General features: G+C 42.6%; 1 protein-coding gene and 2 long non-coding RNA genes across 3 annotated transcripts in view; 1 reads left to right on the forward strand and 2 right to left on the reverse strand.

Annotated features, from left to right (window-relative positions):
• The window catches only part of LOC119124049, a 793,622-nt gene that overhangs the window by 306,952 nt on the left and 468,027 nt on the right, over positions 1–18,643 (forward strand). The gene's annotated exons all lie outside the window — the stretch shown is intronic.
• The window catches only part of LOC119124129, a 288,366-nt gene that overhangs the window by 46,740 nt on the left and 222,983 nt on the right, over positions 1–18,643 (reverse strand). The window lies entirely within an intron of this gene.
• Positions 12,458–14,312, reverse strand: LOC119124127. Its single transcript, XR_005098192.1, has 2 exons — positions 14,185–14,312; positions 12,458–13,475 (listed from the first exon to the last, which is right to left on the reverse strand). It is a non-coding gene; the product is annotated as an uncharacterized LOC119124127 (long non-coding RNA).

Genomic DNA, 18,643 nt, shown 5'->3' on the forward strand with positions numbered 1-18,643 from the left:
TTTGTGGTCACAAGGGTTATCCGATGCTGCCCGCCAACTGGACAGGAGTGTGTGCACCAGTGTGGGTAACGGACCACACCTGAAGATACAGCATCATCAGATGACAACGGCGCACCACTCTTCTGGATGTCAACACAGGGCTGTTGCGACCGTTGAACCACATGATCCCGTCTGGGGTATGAATGCCCCAAGCAGCCATAAAATACAGTCCGTCAGAGACGAAATCGTTCATGCACTATTTCCTTGGATCGGAGTTGGAAAACAATCACTTTCATAGAGACACTGAACTATTTTCAATCTTTTGTGAATCTCTTGCTGATGGACCAGGCTGTTAGACTAATGGGCTTGCATAACAGGATGGCTCTAGAAGTGAGTAATGCCATCTCACATCCCCTGTGTTTCCAACGAAATCATGTTGATGGAATAAAGGTGGGAAGCACAAGGCGCTGCATCACCACCGTGAGTCTACAACCGTTCGACAAGACCTCGTTGAATGCCACAGTAGCCCTCAGACAGATCCGAGCAGGAGGCGAAAATCCCCACTCTATCATCGAAGGGCGATAGTGGCTCTGTGGACGCCGAGGCTACGCAGTCCTTCCAGGACAATGGGATGGCACATGTGCCTCCGTATATGTGTCAGATCACACTGTGTTCCTCAGTCTGACACATTTTCAGGAACATCATCAGCGAAGTACACGAGCAGCTGTTGCTCCCACCTTCCGTCCCCACGACAGTGTCTGGGGCTCAGACGTACCAGATAATTACAAGCATTGGAACACGGGACAAAACGTGGCACTCAGTTTTTTCCCATGGGAGAAGATGACACCCACATCGAGTATGATCTACAAGCCCAATCTCCGTAGGGCTATGTTCCAGGATCAAACTTCAGACAAAGTTGTCCATCCCTTTTGGTGGCTGTTTGATGGCAGTTGGAAGCAACTTCTCTTGAAAGTTACAGTTCTTTTACTTGCCATACTATTTTTTCTCTGTATTTCTACATCATGCATCGTACCTTGTATTCGTCACATGGTGACTAAAATGTTGACATCAGCATTTACTGTCCAAAATATGATGTTGATCCAGCGTGAACAAGATGACTGTGACAAACTTGTGTAATTTGATGCCTACCCTGTTTTGATGTTGAACATGGCCAAAGCTGGATGGAGAGCTATAGTTCTGATAAACTCTAGAATGTGAACTTTCATACTTTATGATGTTACTATACTATGATATATATATCGTAATTTTCGGACTATAAGTCGCGGTTTTTTTCATAGTTTGGGTGGGGGGGGCGACTTATAATAAGGAGCGACATATGAGTTTTTTTTTCAAATATTTTCCAAAAAAAAAAAAAAGTGAAACCGCGATAAACGAACCGCGATGTAGCAAGGGATTACTGTAATTTGAATTTCAAGTGACGTCAGCAGCGCGACGCGGCGTGGCGCGGCGGTTGTTTACATAAAGGACAAAGATTGATCACGGGATGACGAAGATGCGCACGCCCGGTCTTATTCTATGGAGCTCTCTTCCACTTCCGTGGCTGGAAGTCCACGCCACCACACGCCTGGAAGTTTGTTTTGTTAAATAAAGAGCCGTTTACCAAACCCACGTCTTTCCTTGAACTTTGTTAACACTACAATATAGTTATATAGTAGATCTGTGGAATAACGACGAGGCTGACGTCAGGGCGCACGCGCGGCGTTGTTGACGAAGGACGAGGAATTTGATCGATGGATTTAATGATTTAGAGTGCACAGATGGCTTGATAATACTATTGCTTATATAATAGTTATTTGATATTTAATTTATATATCGTTATATGGGCCTGTGGAATATTTTGAAGTGCAAGCGCCGTCAGCTGCGCGCACCCATTGTTGACAAAGGACGATCGATGGATTTAATGATTTGGAGTGACACAGATGGTTTGATAACATTATTGCTTATATAATAGTTATTTGATATATAATTTATGTATCGTTATATGGGCCTGTGGAATATTTTGAAGTGCAAGCGCCGTCAGCGGCGCGCACGCATTGTTGACAAAGGACGATCGATGGATTTAATGAATTGGAGTGACACAGATGGTTTTATTAACGTGTTATTTATGTAATAGTTTTTTGAATAACTCTGAATTTTACGTCAGGGCCGTTCTCAGCTCTTCGTTTGTGTTTATGTCACGTTAGCATACCTATCGTTTAGCCTGTTGTTGCTCGTTCATGACTGTTCTTGGTGTTGGATTTTGTCGAATAAATTGCCCCCCAAAATGCGACTTATACTCCGGAGCGACTTATATATGTTTTTTTTCACATTTTTGGGCATTTTATAGCTGATGCGACTTGTACTCCGGAGCGACTTATAGTCCGAAAATTACGGTATATATATATATAGTATATATATATATATATATATATATACCGTCATTTTATATATATATATATATATGTGCTGTCCTCACTCTGAAGCATCTAGTTTTTCACCAGCTAGACAGCAAGTTAACGACGCTCCAAATAATCAGACTTGGTTTCTTTTAGCTGATTTATTTGTAGAATGGCCTCAAACCATTGCCCTCTTAAGACCGTCGTAAAACTAGGAGAAAATACAAGTAAAATTGTGCGTTAGCTAAACACATACAAGCTACATCACATTTACAGTGAATAGGTTTGCATTAAACATCACATATAACCAAAATAAAATAGTCTTTCAAAATTCGAATAATACTCACGGACAAATCTTGTCCAAGGCACAACATAAAAGGTTTAAACATCAGTTCTTAACACCTGCACACGAGTCGACATTGCTTGCTGCCGTCCTGTGTTTGCTCTCAAAAACAACTTCCCACTGCAACCATTAGAGGGAGGTAAAGCACTACATGTAAACATGTGTTTCTACTTAAACTTATTACAAAGGGCAGAACAATATATATACCGTAAATTCCGGACTATAAGCCGCGACTTTTTTCCAAAATTTTGAACCCTGCGGCTTATAGTCAGGTGCGGCTTATATAAGGATTTTTTCGTGATTTTTGTGATGACTTGATCACTTTTATACACTGCGGTATCTTGAAGAAAAAAACAACAAAAATACTATTGAAACACTACTATGGCTGCTGCTTATTCTGACTGTGTTGCTTGTGACTATTATGAGCTTTAGTAGGAATGCACGCTAGGTGACCTGCGTCAAAGGGCTCTAAACCCTTTCTCTTACTCTGCCATGTGACTCAGAGATTACACAAAGCAGTGGCGCTGTTTGGACCATCTGCATTGTATTAAAACCCAATCAATCAGCATTTAAATTCAATTCTTCTGACATTTTGCTCAACAAAAACAAGTTGTAATGAACGTGAACTTTTCATGCATTTTATTCAGGTTACTTTGAATTTCGAGGCTTAAATGGCGGCACGGCGTATTTATGGATTTTTAAGGCCTCCAGGGGGCGCTCTAGCAGGAAGCAAGAGCGAGACAGACAAGAAGAGATAATGCGCCGAAGAAGACGTTGTAGTTTGTGTTTTGAACATTTCGCGCATCACGCACACACCCTCATCATGGAAAACACACGAAGAAATGCATTTGATGCAGCTTTTAAGTTAAAAGCAATCGATTTGGCTGTCAAAGAGGGAAATAGAGCTTAAATGGCGGCGCGGTGCGTCGTATTTATGGATTTTTACGGCCTCCGGGGCGCTCTAGCAGGAAGCAAGAGCGAGACAGACGAAGAAGAGATAATGCGCCGAAGAAGACGTGCTAGTTTGTGTTTTGATAGGCGTATAATTCACACGAAGAAGAGACAGAACGAGATCAAGATGGACATTACTGAAAGGGAGCTTTTATACACAAACCGTCATTATGGGGGACAAAAGAAATGCATATGATGCCGTTTTTAAGGTAAAGGCAGTCGATGTTGATGACGTGTTGCGTCACCCTTTATTTCGTGGTCCCGTCTACTCTAGTTTAATGTAATTTAGCGCTTCGTGCATGAATAAAATTAGCATGAACAGACCCTCATCACACTCGAAGAAATGCATAAAAGCGACGACGAAAGAGAGACTGAGAAAGTGTGAGGCGAAGGATATCTAACGCTATTCCAATCGGACGCTGAGGAGGAAGACTTGGATGGTTTCAGTGCACAGGAGGAAGATGAAGACGATGAAGCTCTTTTTCTACTTTTACTGGTATGTTTTTTAACGAGCCCTGTTGGTGCTGTACTACCGTGTTGCTGCTGTGTTACCGCCGCGTCTCAGTGACTTTTACCGGGTATGTTTTTTTTTAATCCAGCCCTATTAGTCTTGTGTGACTTCCGTGTTGCTGTGGTATTACTGCCGCGTCACGGGCAGTGTTTGGAAAGAAATGTTAAGGTATGTTATTAAAACTTTAAAAAAGCTTTCTGTGTCCAGTCTTTCTTTGTTAATAACTCACGTGCACACTTCCGTGTTGCTGCGGTGCTACTGCTGCGTCACAGGCAATGTTTAGAAAGACATGTTAAAGTATGTTATTAAAACTTTAAAAAGGCTTTCTGTGAACGGTCTTTCTTTGTAAAAAACGCGTGTGCACGTGCGGTTTATAGTCCGGTGCGGCTTATAGTCCGGAATTTACGGTATATATATATATACCGTAAATATATATATATATATAATATATATATTAATAGCTGATGCTTTGTTTTCCAATGGAATCTAATGTTAAACAGGGGGGAATGTTGGGAAATATGTCAAATATTATCATTAGATTCTATGTATCTAAGTGTGGAAGATCTTCCAGTATGTGGCAGTTCGACCTTGTGCTCATGACTTGGGAGCGTGTGGCTGGCTAAGGAGCACATGACTGGAGTCATGAGTCGCGTCAAACAATAAACTCATTGGTTAGCTAGCCATGAGTACATCATGAGATGGCTGAAGCAGACAAACGTCTTGGTTTAAGTAAAGTCATGAATGCGCCATGAGACGTATGCATCCCATGCACACCAAGACTACGTCTTTGTTAAACTAAAGTCATGAGATGATCATACTGCTCTTTTCAACAATAACATCCCTGTTTTATTGAAGTCATCAGAGTATCATGAGATGTCCCGTACTGTTTTAGAAACTATGCATTTGTGTAAACTCCACCCATTAAGATGTTGATGACTTGAACTCAATAAAAGGCAGAGCTAACTCTCGGGAGAGCGCGGTTCGGGCCACACATCCTGTGAGTGTGTCTCGGGCGCCCTCCTGCAGGAGTCGTTGGCCTGATGAAGACAACTCTAGGTCTGACGAAACTATTTGTGTAAAATGTTTATGAACCCAACAGAGTCAATAAAGCTCAGTGGAAAGTCGTCGTCTCCCAACCCTTCTGGGTTTGATTCGCAGCAATTGTGACCATGTCAAAATGTCGTTGAGCAAGACACAAAACCTCCAGTTGCTCCTGATGGTATGTCATCAGTAGGTAAATGAGAAAGCAGTGTGGAGTGCTTTTGGTACCAAATGTAAAAAAGCGCTATACAAGCACAGGCCATTTACCATTTAATCGAAATACCTGTTTTGACTAATTGGAGCACACAGAACATATTGCCAAGAAAAGATTTTACTTGACTTACACTTTGTTGACTGGCTGCTTTTGCACCTGTTGGTGGTCACAAGATGTTGTGGTCAGACTAGAAGACAGAATGTTTATGACACGTCTGATATGCCGTTTCGGCCTGAATATAAGACGATATTCTTTGCATTGAAATAAGACTGAAAAAGTGGTGGTCGTCTTACATTCGGGGTCTAGACCAGCGGTGACCAACCCGCGGCTCGCGAGCCGCATGCGGCTCTTTGGCTAGTTTCATGCGGCTCTTTTACGTTCATATCAACATTTGTGTTTATTTTTCGTGCGTATTTGCTTCGCTTGAGTTCAATATGGTATTTTGGTCAAACGCGCATGCGCGTGAGGTGAATTGGTTTTGCCCGCTTTTTTTATGAATGGCGACTGTGACTACGGGGGCCCATTAGGTCCAGAAAGGCCGACAAGACGCTTGCCAAAATGGCGAGGAAAAAATGCACAGCTAAACGAATATATGACGATGAACACAGGACGTTTTTAACAGAGTTAAAGTTGTTTTTTGTTGAACGCTATGGCAAGCCATTCTGCCTGACATGTCGGACGTCATTGGCGCATTTAAAAGCTTCAAATGGTCAGCGCCACTTCAGCTCACTTCATGCTAATATCGATAAGGACTTTGCAAAAGGGACTGAATTTCGCAAGCACAAGTTTGGAGACTTTGAAAAGTCAGGCAGAAAAATAGGTACAGTTTTTCAAAAAAATTACGAAGCACTCAGAGACTGTCACACTTGCATTGTTTCAACTGGCTTGGAACATTGCACGGGCTAAAAAGCCATACAATGAAGTGGAGTTCGTTAAAATATGCCTCAGTGACGTTATTGAAATCTTGTCTCCTGAAAACGACGAACTCAAACGAATGGTCTGTCCCGCCACACATAGTAAGTGAAAAAACTTATGTTTTTGTTTGTGGAATTTGTTAAACTGAGAGTTTGTCTGTGTGAGACAATGCACACAATGCTCATTGTTGAAAATGTGGTCTTTGGTCTGTGGTTTTAGTACTGTAGGAGTCAATTTGTCATTATCATGTTGGTGCGTGACATAATAATGTCACACAATAAATTTGGCTGAGCAGAGGGGTGTGTGTGCGTGTGTGTGTGTGTGCGTGCGTGCGTGTGCGTGCGCGTGCGTGTTTGTGTGCGTGTGTGTGTGTGGGGGGGGGTGTTCATGTGTGCTCATGTGTATGATGTGGCTCTTTGCGATGACACAGTAAAAAATGTGGCTCTTAGTCTCTGACTGGTTGGCCACCCCTGATCTAAACAAAGAACATTTTGCCTGTGCAAAGGAGCTCTGCTCATTGCTAGTGAAGACCTCTTACAGTAACAAAGAGAAAGATAAGAAAAGGACAGGAAGGATACATAAAACTGATAGGGGTTCAAAGGACATCCCTGGAACTAGATAAGAAGAACTTAGCTAAACGAAAAGGAGTTCAACTCGTAAAAGATGAGGCCCCCAGGTCTGGCAGGCAAAGGCTTAACCTAAATTATTCCAACAATCGGCCACCAAACAAGACAAGCACAGACTGCAACCGACAATCAGGACTGCACAAAAGATAATCGGGACCAACCTCCCATCTATCCGGGACTTGTACCAGGAAACGTGCAAGTAACATCTCTACAGACCCTTCTCACCCAGGTTACAGTCTGTTTGAACTACTCCCCTCCGAACGGGGTTACAGAGCGCTGTACGTCAACACCAGCCAACAACCAGCTCAGTGGCCTAGTGGTAGAGTGTCCGCCCTGAGACTGGAAGGTTGTGGGTTCAAACCCCGGCCGGGTCATACCAAAGACTATAAAAATGGGACCCATTGCCTCCCTGCTTGGCACTCAGCATTAAGGGTTGGAATTGGGGGGTTAGATCACCAACTGATTCCCGAGCGCGGCACCGCTGCTGCTCACTGCTCCCCTCTCCCCCAGGGGATGGATTAAAATCACACGGGGATGGGTTAAATGCAGAGGACAAATTTCACCACACCCAGATGTGTGTGTGACGATCATCGGGACTTTAACTTAACTTTAACTTTAACATAGAGACAGCTTCTTCCCCCAGGCTGTCACTTTGATGAACTCACACCACTCTTAGAGTCTCAGAGACATTGCTGTGCAATAACATCCTGCTCTCGACGCTTCATCTTTGAATTGTCTATATTATTTGTACTATGTGTCCTCTGCATCCATTGCAGGCTGGTCATCCTGGAAGAGGGATCCTCCCATCTTTGGTCTCTTCTCAAGGTTTCTCATTTACCCTAGTAGGAGTAAAGAGTTTTTCCTTGCCCTCCTGGGAGTTTAAGATCAGGGGATGTTTGAGAATAATTGTCAATTTTTGCACATGTTGTCCTGAATGTTGTTAGCTACTGTTAGGCTACGGATTTTAGTTATTGATCTGACTCCAAATTGCGATCAACACTTAACACATGAGTCGTTATGTCCTAATCCACACACTGGTACACCTAACAATTTTGCGAGTTCGTTCTGTCAAAGAGAAGACCAGTAGATCAATTAGGCCGAATTTACCAATTGTTTAATCCTGACAAAGCAAGCTAATACAGGCGCCTGGGTCTCGGGTCCTTAACATCAAAAACTCGTGCGCCTTCGTGACCATCAAAGACAACACATTCTTCCGGGTTGCCCAGTTTTAAGGAAACACAATATGAATATTCAAGCATGCAAAATATTGTGTGGTGATTGGTCGATGGTCATCTCCTCCTCGTTTGGGTGTTTTTCCGCTGCTCAGCGCAGGTGTCTGGACCACCAATACGAGTTGTTATTCGCGTTCCTCACCGGCCTTGAGATGTCCTCCCTGTCTGGACATCCTGTTCCACAGTACTTTGTAGAAAATAAGTTCATGCAGTTGCCTGCACATTCCTTTCCACTTATTATGCGACCACACGAGTACACTACTACTGAAAATTATTTCGATGTGATTATATATAAGTCTAACGCAGCCTCAATCAAATATGTTTGCAAACTGCCGAAAGTACATTTCCCTTTACTACCTAAATGTTGTACAGAGAACGAGATGCACCGGAGTCAAATTCCTTGTTTGGCATTTTCAAACTTGGCAAATAAAAATTTATTTGATTTGATTTGATCTTGTCAAGGATGTAGCAGCCCTCTCCCACCTGCCCTCTTGTGATGCCACACACTTCATGCAAATGCGCTAACACATTCTCATAAGATTGACAGTTTTTCCACCCTTTTGCAAAACAGTTAACACAGATGTCATTCAAGAAGTCCAAACTTTGTTTTAGCTGTGGTTACAGACATAATCCATATGCTCCGAGCTCTTAGAAACTCCCTGATCAGTATGCAATCACTAAAATCACCTGTCTGACACTTCTTCACAAAATTTTTCAATTTGCAATCAGTCTTCAGACCTGTGTTGTTTTCTGCAAGCATGGATCGAGGAGGTCTAAGGCAGATGAGGGGTAGAGTGAGAGTGAGAGGCGTCAGAGGAAGCGGAGTTCGTGTGCAAGGTGCAGGTATAGCTAGAAGGGCTCAGAAGAAGAGACAGAAGAGTATCTCTTCTTCTCTTATAATAGATAGATAGATAGCTAGATAGCTAGATAGATAGATAGATAGATAGATAGATAGATAGATAGATAGATAGATAGATAGATAGATAGATAGATAGATAGATAGATAGATAGATAGATAGATAGATTGAAACGTTATTGATCCCCGGGGGTGGGGAAATTCAGGCCCCAGCAGTATTCATACCACAGAGCGGGTACACAAAAGACACACAGATGACATGAGCGCAACTCAATAGGCTCCTACAAGGCTGCCACACAACGGCGCCTACTATAGATGTTTGTTCTTTACTGTTTTTTTATTTTCCTAATTTCTTACACAATTTTTTACTTTTATTTCCATGTATTCTCTGTGTGAATATTTCATTTGTCAGCCATAGTCTGAAAAAAAGACTGTAATCAATAAAATTTGCATCAAAGCATATCTGATTCTGGATGCATTTTCTGCAAGAGGGCAAATTCGACTACAAACGGCACTGGCATGTAGGGTGCATGTAGGCTGCAATGACAAGCAATGGTGCACTGATTCACACAAGTGCTGTATTTTGTATTTTGTTGCCCATTGTGTAATGATTGAGTGGAGGTGCTCATACACTTGTGTCAAAGTTGAGTTGTTCAAAGGCAAAATTTGCTTTTGTTACATATTTTAAATGTTTTGGCACAGGTATTGCCTTTTGCAAACACTGTGCATTTTGACCACTGTGGCATGTGTTTAGCCCTCTGCGATGTTTTGAAAGTCGATTTTGAGTGTACAGCTGTGTCAAAACAATTAGAACTCTAAATGTTTTGGGTGGCGCACTGGTCAGCACGTCCGCCTCACAATTAGGAGGGTGCGGGTTCGATTCCACCTCCCTGTGTAGAGTTTGCATGTTCTCCCCGTGCCCGCGTGGGTTTTCTCCGGGCACTCCGGTTTACTCCCACATCCCCAAAACATGCTTGGTAGGCCTATTGGTCACTCCAAATTGCCCCAGGTTTGAGTGCGAGTGCAAATGGTTGTTCGTCTCTGTGGGCCCTGCGATTGGCTGGCAACCAATTCAGGGTGTCCCCCGCCTACTGCCCGATGACTGCTGGGATAGGCTCCAGGACCTCATTTTGACCACTGTCGCATTTGTTTAGCCCCCTGTATTAACTGTTTTGAAAATGTGGATTTTGAGTTGACAGCTGCGTCAAAACAATCAATAAAAACAGTTTTAAGTTTTTTGGCACGGTTAGAGCCTTTTGCAAACAAAATGTGTCATTTTGACTATTGTGGCACTGTTAAGGCCTCTGCGTTAACTGTTTTGAAAATGTGGATTTTGAGTTGACGGCCGCGTCAAAACAATCAATAAAATCTGAAAGTTGAAGTTAGCCAGCAGCCTCTTCACTTGCCTCCACTTGGGAGCAGGTTGGCTGTGAAAATCTATCGGCAGGCAGGCCCAAGTACTGCGAGGGAGGGACTGACTTAGGTGGGTTTGACTGTTTCTGGGGCGGCTCTACCCTCGATGTTCTGCAGCGAGCTGTGCTTGGAGAATAGCATACAGGTGACAAGTGACATAGAGGTTAAGATGGTGCGTGAATAAGTGTTGGATTTAGCCCAGACAAATTGGCTCAGATGAAATTCCAAATTTCACCAGAAGATGGTGCCAAAGCTTGATGTAAGAGACCTGAAGGAGGGGGCCTCAGTAAGGGTTGCGTAAAAGTTAGTTCTTCAAAATGAACTATTGTTAAACTGGTAAAGAGGGGTTTGTTGGTTGAACCAGTCAACCTCCAATGCCGTTTCAGATTTTACCATAAGATGGTGCCAAAGTTAAATTGACCTGACAGAGGATCAGTAGTCAAAATTGTTAAGTAACTAGAAAGACGTATTCTGAATTAGTCATAGAGACACATAATTTTGGATTATTTTACATTACTTTGCTTTGACATAATATTTTGAAACTGCTTGAATATTTTAAACTGCTAATTAGGAAAGCCCATCATCATGGTGAAGAGATGAGAATGTGACAAGATTCGGAATTCGACCGATTCACTTCTCGAACCGCCTTCTGGAACAGTTTGTGGTCGAAAACCGAGGTTTGACTGTATATATACAGTGCCTTGCGAAAGTATCCGGCCCCCTTGAACCTTTCAACATTTCGCGACATTTCAGGCTGCTGTTCACAAACGCTCTCCATCCAACCTCACTGAGCTCGAGCTGTTTTGCAAGGAAGAATGGGCAAGAATTCCAGTCTCTCGATGTGCAAAACTGATAGAGACATACCCCAAGCGACTTGCAGCTGTAATTGCAGCAAAAGGTGGCGCTACAAAGTATTAGCGCAAGGGGGCCGAATAATATTGCACGCCCCACTTTTCAGTTTTTTATTTGTTAAAAAAGTTTAAATTATCCAATAAATTTCGTTCCACTTCACGATTGTGTCCCACTTGTTGTTGATTCTTGACAAAAAATTAAACTTTTATATCTTTATGTTTGAAGCCTGAAATGTCGCGAAATGTTGAAAGGTTCAAGGGGGCCGGATACTTTCGCAAGGCACTGTATAGAGGCTTTGCAGCTGACGTCATCAGCCACGCCCATTAGCTTGGCGGCCATCTTGCCGGTCACCAGTTCAGTGCCGGTCAACGACACACACGCTTTCTTGTTACATCTGCTGCTATTTGAGCTTGAAAATGCCGGAAACCTGCTGTGCTGTTGGATGTAGCAATAGACGAGGCGATAAACCAAATCTTAGCTTCTATAGATTTCCGGCAAACATCAAAAAACGCGATAAATGGATCGCGGCGATTCGTCGTGAACGATGGAAACCTACGATTTACACAAGGATATGCAATGAGCACTTCATATCAGGTATGTAAACAAACTATTCACCCCTGATTTGTTTCACAAAATGTGAAATAATACAATATGGGATGATACAAATATGATTGTTGAAAATGCTGGGTGCATTTTTAGAAAGGCAGCAAGAGCAGCAAGGCAGGGAATGGGATGATTTCTTCAGTTCACCCCCCACCCCGTTTTTATTTTTTGTTTATTTTTTCATGATGCTTCATCTGATTGGCTTGAAAACTTTATCAATGTAAATATTGAACTTCATATTGGAATTGAACAATTAATTCTCATGAGTGAATGCATTAGGAAATTTCAAAAAAAATTATTATGAACCTTGTGAAACAATTTTTTTTTAATGAAGCATTTTTGAACAAGAGGCTTTTTGTTACTTCATTTGGCACAAGGTAAAATCTACATTGGTAAAGTTTTCAAGCCATTGGCACAAGGTTAAAATTTTTATTGGTTAAGTTTTCAAGCCAATCAGATGAGGCATCATGCAAAAATAAACAAAAAATAAAAATGGTAGCAACTTGAACAGACAGGTACAGTATCTGAATGATTTCACTCTATTCAGTTTTTTAATATGTCAAGTTATGAAATGCCATTACGAAACAAATTGAACTGGGTATATCCCCTTCAACAACGTGCTTAATTATTTATGGTAGTCATTATGAATAATGTGATTGTTTAATTGTTTCAGGTGCAAAAAGCGAAGATCCACTATCCCCAGACTATGTGCCAAGTATATTTGAGCATACCCAGTCACCTCACAAACGAAAACTCAAATGTTCAATGAAGATCTTTGAGAGAAGACAAAATCTCAAGCAGCGCAAGAGAGACCGCGAGAGGGCATTGGCAGCAGCAGCAGCACTTGTCAATATTTCCCAGTCTGTCCCTTGTGAAAATGATCAACTACCCGCTGGTGAAGATGTGGTGCACGCTGAGATTCGAAAAGAAGGCATGGTGACTACTGCCACACAGACGGATATCACTGGGGAAGCAATGGATTCCCTCACTGCAGAGTGTAAAAATCTGCGTGCAGAACTTGATGAACTGAAGGACAGTTTGAAACGCTGTACATGTACAGCTGTGAGAGAGGTACAGGAAGCTTTCGCTTCACTGCCCTTGGCACAAAGTTGTCAGCATAGTCAAGGACAATGCTCAAAATTGCTGGTCTTCCACCGCATTCAGACAAAGCCTTGTAAAAGGCAGCTTTCTGCTCTTCAGTTGGTGGAGGAACATTCAGCAGTTTTCTCGCAGCACTTTCCTCAGGAGTTGAAACTTCTGACTTTCGTTTCTGGGCTGGACGAGCAAAATCGATATTGCATCCTTCAGCATATTCTATGTGCGATGCTGATGGTTTCAGCCACTGACAAGGTAGTGATGTGCATGAAGTGGCCGTCTTCATACGTATTAATGTCTCCAGGGCGAACAGGGATGCTGCTGAATGTGAACATGTTTCACCCAATCCAGCCATGCAGGTACAGTGGCAGCACAGGATCTGACCATCTTTCGCTATTGCTACCCAAGGTCTGAGGGGAGGATCATTCATCCGTTGAGAGTGTTTTACCTGAAACAGATAATATGACATACCTTATATTATTATCAGTCCCTAATTTGGATATAATATACAAGGCTAGACCTCTTACTGTCCATTTATGCATATTTTACCTGGCATTTGGTAAATGTTCTCATTAAATTAGCTTGAAAATTTAAACCTGGTTCATTTTGAGCAAGAGACCAAAAGGAATTATCAAGCATGAATTCTAAAAAGTATTTTTGTAGAAATTGTTGCATAAGCTCTATACTGAATAGTTGGAAATTATGTAATGTTTTATTGTAGGAATTAATTTCTCAGATTTCAATATGAAGCTCCTGGAAACAGTTTTTTACAAAGCAATTTTTGATATTGTTTGGTCACATCCTTAAACTGAACACAATAAATTTTCAGGCTAATCTTTTATTACAAAAAGCCTCCTGTTCAAAAATGCTTAATTAAAAAACTGTTTCACTAAGTCTATTGTAGTTTTTTGAAATTATGTAATGCAAAGAAAAATTGGAAAATTTCAATATGAAGTTTGTAAAACAGTTTTTTTAATTAAAAGCATTTTTGAACAAGAGGCCTTTTGTAATAAAAAAAAGCTTAACAATGTGAGTTTTCATTAGAATCACTTCAGTAGTTTTTTCACAATCACACTGTTACTGCCACGCGGATTTGTAAACAGACAGTAGGCGTGTGCCCTCCTCTCCTGGCTCTTCTGTGTGTGCTTTTTCCTTACCTTGGTCATGAGAAGAAATCGATTCTTGTTTGGAATCTGCCATATCAGCCCATCATGCACAAAACCTGCTGTAAAATACTTGTAGGCATCCAGACTCTTGTATGCCTTAAGGTCCTTTCCAGTGTACGGAGATGGTGAATCGACGAGGTAATTATAAATATCTGGATATGAGAGATCAGGCAGGTCGGCTGTTGCAAAATGCTCAGGTGATTTTAGCATGCTTCTCGGTAAAAGGTACGGATCCGTTGTGCCAACAAGGTTCAACTTCTCTCGGTAACGTTTCTTGGATTCTTCATCCAAATGCCCAACTTCATTGGATAGCAAATCAGCAATAATTCGGATGAAATCGGTGAAAATGTAGCGCAGAAATCAAACTGAATCTGTACGAACACGTAGGAACGAGCTGACCGGTTGACCGGCAAGATGGCGGCATAACACAAAATCACGTGATAAAATCACGTGACTGCAAAGCATGTGGACAAATTTCACCACACCCAGTTGTGTGTGTGACGATCATTGGGACTTTAACTTTAATATATATATATATATACAGTGGAGCCTCGGTTTTCGAGTACAATCCGTTCCAGAAGGCTGTTCGAGAAGTGAATCGTTCGAATTGCGCATCATATTTTCCCATTACAAATAATGGAGAAAAAAATTAATCCGTTCCAAACCAACAAAAAACGGCTTTTTAAGCATTTTTTCATTTGTGCATTTTTGTCCAATCGCGCAACTGCAGCGCACCGCCGAACGCGCAGCCGTAGCAAGTCACCGACCGCGCAACTGCACCGCGCTGGTCGCATTATTGTGACAGAGCCGTCGCTGAAATTTAGAAAATATTTTTAAAGTCCTGCTTTCCAAACTTTAAGTGGACATCAGTGCGCAGGGAGCTTAATTTTGTCCGATCGCGCAACTGCAGTGCACCGCCGAAGGCGCAACCGTAGCGCGCCGCCGACCGCGCAACGGCACCGCGCTGGTCGCATTATTGTGACAGAGCGGTCGCTAAAATTAAGAAAATATTTTTAAAGTCCTTATGTACTCTCTAAAATTTAAAAGGGCCTCAGTGCGCAGGGAGCTTAATTCGGGCCGATCGCGCAACCGCACCACCGGGCGCTCAGTGTCGCATTGCTTTAGGAGCGTCTTTGTGTTTTAGGATGGCTTTACTGCTCCCACTTGCTTCCTTTGGAGGCATGATTAGAGTTGATGCAATCCTCAGAGTAACGAGAACGTAATAACGAACGGAGTCAGTTGGCATGCGGGTCCTCTCGGCTCATCCCGCGAGGTTCGACAACCAAATTGCGTCCGACATCCGAAGCAAAAAAATCTCGAATTTGTTGTTCGAATACCGATTTGTTCGAGAACCGGGCACACAAACCCTTGATGTCTAAATAGACAATGTATAAACCCTTGATGTCTATTGTATGCAAATGTGAAACCCTTGATGTCTAAATAGACAATGTATAAACCCTTGATGTCTATTGTATGCAAATGTATATGCAAATGAGCTAGGCGCCAGTCTGGCGGGCGCCAAGATAGCGCCAGTCAAGAGGGGGGTGCTGTCGCCATTTTGGCATCTGAAGGAGCTAGTCAAGGTGTTGATGCACCTAATTTGACATACAATAGCTTGTGGAGCCTCTGCTAGTTGAGTCAACAATTATTGGGTCCGAGTTGTCTGCGTGTAACTTTGTTGAAAGAAGACATCTGAAGGAGAAAGACAAGGTGTTGGTACACCTAATTTAACATACAATAGTTTGGAGTGTTCTCGCGACACATGACCCTATAGGCGTGGTCTTTTCTCCGCCGAGTTTGAGGTTAGTTTGGGACGGATGACCATCGATCATTTTGAGAAGACAAGCCAGCGCATGAGCTCTGATCAGAGGAGTCGGAGTGCGTCAAAAGTTGTTTCGAGATGGTTAAAGGTAAGTCATGTTACTATTTTATCGGTATAATAATAATAATAATAATAATAATAATAATAATAATAATACACTGGGGTTATCATGTAAAACATGATGTAATGTTTATGTAATATCATGCAGATATAATCGTATTTGCTGATGTACATGCACCCTTTGACGATGACTTTAGTGGAGTTTATCTAACACAATCAGACTACGGTGAGTCACCCGTTCATTTACGCTAGTTAATATAAATGCTATTAGTTGGTGATTTATTTTATGTATGTAACAGATCTCGTGGCCGCGGCCACTAGAAAAAACGAACCGCCGACACTACTTTCAGATAACTTCGTCAGCATAGTAACGACGCTTTAATGACTCTACCTCAGCTCAAACTATTGTATGTTAAATCAGGTGTACCAACACCTTGTCTTTCTCCTTCAGATGTCTTTTTTCAACAAAGTTACACGCTCATTTGCAAATAAATTTGCATACAATAGACATCAAGGGTTTGTACATTGTTAATTTGTGTGTCCTAAATATTGTTATCCAATATATCAACCGCAGTTGCTGGTTGGAGATGTACTTTTATTATTATTATTACACACACACACACACACACACACACACACACACACACACACACACACACACACACACACACACAGCTGTACGTATGGATAGAGAGAAATATCAATAGCCAAACGGTACAGTGGTGCCTCGTTGCAGCAGCCTCCTTTTATCGTACCGCTTGGTAAATGACGTGTTTCTGAGATGAAACCCTCTCTTATTGCGAACAATGCTGTGTTGGGGGGCGTATAGCACATCTGAGGTTGCACCTGCTGTGTCGATGTACCCGTGAACCAAATTGAGCATGCTATCGAGATTGATGCTCTGACCGCTTTCGTGAGTCTGCGTGATTTCCTTCACCTTCATGACTGTGTGACCTGTCTCCGCGTCCTGTAAGCGTATGTTTTCGGCCCTGCTGAGACAAATTCTGAAATCCTGTCATTCGAAAGCTCATCTGTCAAATCACCCAGATAATCCCCTAGCGCAGGGGTGGCCAACCAGTCAGAGACTAAGAGCCACATTTTTTTACTGTGTACCGCAAAGAGCCACATACCCCCCCCCCCCCCCCGAATGGGTTTGCCCCTCCTCCTTTGCGGGATTTCACCTTATGCGCATGCGCGTTTGACGAAAATACCATATTGAACTCAAGCGAAGTGAACACGCAGCGTTTGACGAAAATACCATATTGAACTCAAGCGAAGCGAACACGCACAAAAACAAACAAACAAACAAATAAACCCACAAATGTTGATATGAACGTAAAGGAGCCGCATGAAACCCGGCAAGGAGCCGCATGCGGCTCGCGAGCCGAACGTAAAGGAGCCGCATGAAACCCGGCAAAGAGCCGCATGCGGCTCGCGAGCCGCGGGTTGGCCACCCCTGCCCTAGCGGGAGAACACTTTCGCCCGGTTTCACCGTGTACACGAGGCTGTCTGTATCGGTGTAAATAACTCGCCTCTGTAAAATTTCTAAATAGCTGTACATTTTTAGACGTGCATATGCGGTTGTGAAACACGCCGCAGCCACGTTTGATGTTTTTGAGGCGGGTATCTCATTGTTTATGTTGAAACAATACTGTACAATCTAAAGCTTTTCGCTGATAAAGTGGAAGAATTTCACATCGTACAGACCTGAAAACAGAAGTTCAAAAAATTCCTCAGATTTTGTCACAATTTTTGTGTTTGTCATGTTCTCACGCTGCGCGTGTTTTCCCCATAGATTGTTAAGACAGAGTTTTCAAACTCTTCATTTTCCCTGGTTTACAGCAATTTTGGAAGGGTCTAGTTGGATACCCTGATGAATTGCGTAACCTTCTATGTATCTTTCTCATGATTGACCACGTGCGCCGGATAACCTGAAGATTCCTGTTTACCTTTTAGAAATGTTCGCATGTAATCACGGAAAATTGTGTCGCTCGCTCTTGTGTAATGCCATACTTCTGTAATATCTACAACCGTGTAGCCGGGGTTGTCCAAACACCTGTTAATGATCTTTGCTCATCACTATGTGTACACGCTGTCTGCTGGTTGTTACGCTCAGCGCATGTACGACACAGTGTGAAGACGAGTTTACCTTTAGCTGTTTTGAAGGGTAAAACGGGAAAATACAAACCACGGGGTGGGTTGACTGTGGCGCTGATGAAACCGAAATACGACCTGGGGTCTTTAAAATCACCGTGGATAATCGTTGGATGACCGATAGGGTAGGTGCCTGTACTATTGATGAAAGGGTATAATGACGTCACATCAACATACAACACACGCTCGTCAGGTTCTGCCATGTATCTTAAAACGAATGTGTTTGTTCGACCCCCAAAAAGGGCCTGCCTCGGCTTGAGTGGTGTAGGAAATTTGGCTTTTTTCAGGAATTCCTTCACCTCTGTGTTCAGCTTTTTCATTTGCAGCCATTCGTGCTCCCACATAATTACAAGGTGCACCAGGGCCGGTTCTAGGAATGCACATAAGTGGGGGCAGTCAGAAATGTGAAGGGGG

The sequence above is a fragment of the Syngnathus acus genome, chromosome 6, assembly GCF_901709675.1.
Source record: "Syngnathus acus chromosome 6, fSynAcu1.2, whole genome shotgun sequence".
NCBI classification, from domain to species: Eukaryota; Metazoa; Chordata; class Actinopteri; order Syngnathiformes; family Syngnathidae; genus Syngnathus; species Syngnathus acus.